Genomic DNA, 6000 nt, shown 5'->3' with positions numbered 1-6000 from the left:
CCTGGTTTAGAGAGTATGCATTATGATCAGAGATTAAGGGAGCTAAGGCTTTACTCTTTGGAGAGAAGGAGATGAGAGGAGACATGATAGAGGTGTACAAGATAATAAGAGGAATAGATAGAGTGGATAGCCAGCACCTCTTCCCCAGGGCACCACTGCTCAATACAAGAGGACATGGCTTTAAGATAAGGGGTGGGATGTTCAAGGGGGATATTAGAGGAAGGTTTTTTACTCAGAGAGTGGTTGGTGCGTGGAATGCACTGCCTGAGTCAGTGGTGGAGGCAGATACACTAGTGAAGTTTAAGAGACTACTAGACAGGTATATGGAGGAATCTAAGGTGGGGGCTTATATGGGAGGCAGGGTTTGAGGGTCGGCACAACATTGTGGGCCGAAGGGCCTGTACTGTGCTGTACTATTCTATGTTTTATGTAGTCATCGTTTACTTTTAATCTCGCTATAAAACTTCCCAGGATTTTCCTTAACCCTACCTGCTAGATCCACCTCATTTCCTCCTTTTGCCCTTCCGATTTCCCTTGTAAGAGTATTCTTACTTTATAGTGATCGAGGGACTTGCTCTATCCTGATCTCCTAAACCATGCTTCTTTCTTCTTCTTCACCTGAGCTCCAACATCTCTCCTCAGCCAGGGTTCCCTAAACTCTCCTGGTTTGCCCAGACAGTACATGTGTTAGCTGGACACTTAATACTTCACTCCCATTTGCCGTTCATTCCCTTCCCTTCAAACAGCCTCACCCGACCAACCTCTCTTGCATCCTGCCTAATTCCACCCCCAAACTGGCTCTGCTCCAGTTTCATCACTCCCTTCCCTCTCCCCCTCACCACCCCCTTCCCATCAACCCTCCCCCTCATCCTCCAACCCCCAATGAACCTCCATCTACACCCTCCCACCACCCCTTGTACCCCATAACCTCTCACCACCCCGATCCACCTCACCCCTCCCACCCCAAACTCCCCCTGCCCCCATCCCCTTCCTACTCCCACCTCAAACTCTGCTTGCCCCATCCCCTTCCCACCTCAAACTCCCCCTTAACCCCCCACTGCCCCATCCCCCTCAACCCCACCCCCTGGCCCCCATCACCCTTAAAGTCCCCTTGCCCCTTCCCACTGCCACCTCAAACTCCCCCTCAACCCCCTCCCCCTTAAACGCCCTGGCCCCCATCACCCTTAAATTCCCCTGGCCCCATCCCCCACCCACCTCAAACTCCCCCTCAACCCCCCCGGCCCCCATCAACCTTAAACTCCCCTTGGCCCCATCCCCCACCCACCTCAAATTCCCCCTCAACCCCCTCCCCATCCCCCTTAAACCCCCCCAGCCCCCATCACCCTTAAACTCCCCTGGCCCCATCCCCCTTAAACCCCCCCGGCCCTCATCACCCTTAAACTCCCCTTGACAATCCCCTTCCCACCTCAAATTCCCCCTCAACCACCCCCCCCCCCGGCCCAATCCCCCTCCAACCCCCCGGCCCCCATCACCCTCAACCCCCTGCCCCATTCCCTCCCTCTCAACTCCACCCCTACCCCTCAACCTCCTTCCTCATCCCTCTCCCCCTCCCCCTCAAACTACCCCTATCCCCTTCCTTCTTAACCCACACCCCTCTCCCTCTCCCTACACCTTTTCCTCCCCTCCCCTGCCCCTCCCTTTCCACTGTCCACCAGCTACATGCCCCTCCCCTCCAATCCAAACCCCGACCCACCCTCCATCTCCACCTCCCCTCCCCTTTAACTTCCCTTTCCCCAGCCCCTTCTTCTTCCCCTCACCGCCTGGCTCCCTCCGCCTCCGCTGCAGCCTCTCCCTCAGACTGTGTAGCTGCTTCTTGTGGGCCTGGATGTCGCTCCACGTGTCTGACATCTTGGTTCCGGGCTCCGGGCCGTAGCCACAACTCGAGCCCGAGGCTGCAAAGCGAACGGTAGGCCCGGTGCATCACTTCCGCCCGGAGGCCCGCCTACTCCTCTGACGGACAGCTCATTGACCAACCCCCAGTACTGACAGCTGTCACTCTTCCATCAGTTGATTGACAGTGTTGGCTCCGCCCACACCCCACATCACAACAAAACAACCGCAAGCCATTCGGCCCTCCTGCCCCATGCCAATCCATGTGCCAAACCAACCCCTAGGTCTCTCTTTTCTACAACACTCCTCAGGGTATGAACGTCCACTGTGAAATTCCTGTTCTCAATAGTCTTCAAAATGTAACTCTCCCTCCATCCGTCCCATCACTCCCTCCCAGGGTCAGACACACAGTGAATCTCCCTCCACACCGTCCCATCACACACTCCCGGGTCAGACACAGAGTGAAACTCCCTCCACACCGTCCCATCACACACTCCCAGGGTCAGACACAGAGTGAATCTCCCTCCACACCGTCCCATCACACACTCCCGGGGCCGGACACAGAGTGAAACTCCCTCCACACCGTCCCATCACACACTCCCGGGGCCGGACACAGAGTGAATCTCCCTCCACACCGTCCCATCACACACTCCCAGGGTCAGACACAGAGTGAATCTCCCTCCACACCGTCCCATCACACACTCCCGGGGCCGGACACAGAGTGAAACTCCCTCCACACCGTCCCATCACACACTCCCAGGGTCAGACACAGAGTGAATCTCCCTCCACACCGTCCCATCACACACTCCCAGGGTCAGGCACAGAATGAAACTCCCTCCACACCGTCCCATCACACACTCCCGGGGTCAGACACAGAGTGAAACTCCCTCCACACCGTCCCATCACACACTCCCGGGGTCAGACACAGAGTGAAACTCCCTCCACACCGTCCCATCACTCCCTCCCAGGGTCAGACACAGAGTGAATCTCCCTCCACACCGTCCCATCACACACTCCCGGGGTCAGACACTGAATGAAACTCCCTCCACACCGTCCCATCACATACTCCCGGGGTCAGACACAGAGTGAAACTCCCTCCACACCGTCCCATCACACACTCCCGGGGTCAGACACAGAGTGAAACACCCTCCACACCGTCCCATCACACACTCCCGGGGTCAGACACCGAGTGAAACTCCCTCCACACCGTCCCATCACACACTCCCAGGGTCAGACACCGAGTGAAACTCCCTCCACACCGTCCCATCACACACTCCCGGGGTCAGACACAGAGTGAAACTCCCTCCACACCGTCCCATCACACACTCCCGGGGTCAGACACAGAGTGAAACTCCCTCCACACCGTCCCATCACACACTCCCGGGGTCAGACACAGAGTGAATCTCCCTCCACACCGTCCCATCACACACTCCCGGGGTCAGACACAGAGTGAAACTCCCTCCACACCGTCCCATCACACACTCCCGGGGTCAGTCACTGAGTGAAACTCCCTCCACACCGTCCCATCACACACTCCCGGGGTCAGACACAGAGTGAAGCTCCCTCCACACCGTCCCATCACACACTCCCGGGGTCAGACACAGAGTGAAACTCCATCCACACCGTCCCATCACTCCCTCCCAGGGTCAGACACAGAGTGAAACTCCCTCCACACCGTCCCATCACACACTCCCGGGGTCAGACACAGAGTGAAACTCCCTCCACACCGTCCCATCACACACTCCCGGGGTCAGACACAGAGTGAAACTCCCTCCACACCATCCCATCACACACTCCCGGGGTCAGACACTGAGTGAAACTCCCTCCACACTGTCCCATCACACACTCCCGGGGTCAGACACAGAGTGAAACTTGCTCCTGGGGCTGGCGAAAATTGCCATCCGTGGCTCCTGGAAAAGGGTGGCAGGAGGTTCTCCCCGGGCGGACTGCCTGGCTATGTTTAGGGGGTATGTTCGAGCCCGGGTGAACATTGAAAAGGAATACGCACAGTCCACGGCGACCGTCAAGATGTTCCGGGACCGTTGGGCTCCGCGGGGTGTAAATGCCATCATTGATGAGGATGGCAATATATTGGTTTAACATGTATTGTCTGTTTGTAGTGTAGTAAATGTGTTAGTCACTGGGTTTGTAAATATTGTATAGCACCGACATTTGTAATAAAGAATTTTGTAAAATAAAAATAAAAAAAAAGGGGTCAGACACAGAGTGAAACTCCCTCCACACCGTCCCACCACACACTCCCAGGGTCAGACACAGAGTGAATCTCCCTCCACACCGTCCCATCACACACTCCCGGGGTCAGACACAGAGTGAATCTCCCTCCACACCGTCCCATCACACACTCCCGGGGTCAGACACAGAGTGAAACTCCCTCCACACCGTCCCATCACACACTCCCGGGGTCAGACACAGAGTGAAACTCCCTCCACACCATCCCATCACACACTCCCGGGGTCAGACACTGAGTGAAACTCCCTCCACACTGTCCCATCACACACTCCCGGGGTCAGACACAGAGTGAAACTTGCTCCTGGGGCTGGCGAAAATTGCCATCCGTGGCTCCTGGAAAAGGGTGGCAGGAGGTTCTCCCCGGGCGGACTGCCTGGCTATGTTTAGGGGGTATGTTCGAGCCCGGGTGAACATTGAAAAGGAATACGCACAGTCCACGGCGACCGTCAAGATGTTCCGGGACCGTTGGGCTCCGCGGTGTGTAAATGCCATCATTGATGAGGATGGCAATATATTGGTTTAACATGTATTGTCTGTTTGTAGTGTAGTAAATGTGTTAGTCACTGGGTTTGTAAATATTGTATAGCACCGACATTTGTAATAAAGAATTTTGTAAAATAAAAATAAAAAAAAAGGGGTCAGACACAGAGTGAAACTCCCTCCACACCGTCCCACCACACACTCCCAGGGTCAGACACAGAGTGAATCTCCCTCCACACCGTCCCATCACACACTCCCGGGGTCAGACACAGAGTGAATCTCCCTCCACACCGTCCCATCACACACTCCCGGGGTCAGACACAGAGTGAATCTCCCTCCACACCGTCCCATCACACACTCCCGGGGTCAGACACAGAGTGAATCTCCCTCCACACCGTCCCATCACACACTCCCGGGGTCAGACACAGAGTGAAACTCCCTCCACACTGTCCCATCACACACTCCCAGGGTCAGACACTGAGTGAAACTCCCTCCACACTGTCCCATCACACACTCCTGCAGTCAGACACAGAGTGAAGCTCCCTCCACACAGTCCCATCACACACTCCTGGGGTCAGACACAGAGTGAATCTCCCTCCACACTGTCCCATCACACACTCCCGCAGTCAGACACAGAGTGAAGCTCCCTCCACACCGTCCCATCACACACTCTCGGGGTCAGACACAGAGTGAAACTCCCTCCACACCGTCCCATCACACACTCCCAGGGTCAGACACTAAGTGAAGCTCCCTCCACACTGTCCCATCACACACTCCCGGAGTCAGACACAAAGTGAATCTCTGTCCACACCATCTCATCACACACTCCCGGGGTCAGACACAGAGTGAAACTCCCTCCACACCGTCCCATCACACACTCCCGCGGTCAGACACAGAGTGAAACTCCCTCCACACCATCCCATCGCACATTCCCGGGGTCAGACACAGAGTGAAACTCCCTCCACACCATCCCATCGCACATTCCCGGGGTCAGACACAGAGTGAAACTCCCTCCACACCGTCCCATCACACACTCCCGGGGTTAGAAACAGAGTGTATCTCCCTCCACACCGTCCCATCACACACTCCCAGGGTCAGACACTAAGTGAAGCTCCCTCCACACTGTCCCATCACACACTCCCGGAGTCAGACACAAAGTGAATCTCTGTCCACACCATCTCATCACACACTCCCGGGGTCAGACACAGAGTGAAACTCCCTCCACACAGTCCCATCACACACTCCCGGGGTCAGACACTGAGTGAAACTCCCTCCACACCGTCCCATCACACACTCCCGCGGTCAGACACAGAGTGAAACTCCCTCCACACCATCCCATCGCACATTCCCGGGGTCAGACACAGAGTGAAACTCCGTCCACACCGTCCCATCACACACTCCCGGGGTCAGACACGAAGG

Source organism: Mobula birostris, chromosome 10, assembly GCF_030028105.1.
Source record: "Mobula birostris isolate sMobBir1 chromosome 10, sMobBir1.hap1, whole genome shotgun sequence".
NCBI classification, from domain to species: Eukaryota; Metazoa; Chordata; class Chondrichthyes; order Myliobatiformes; family Myliobatidae; genus Mobula; species Mobula birostris.
Note: the sequence above shows the minus strand (reverse complement) of the source record.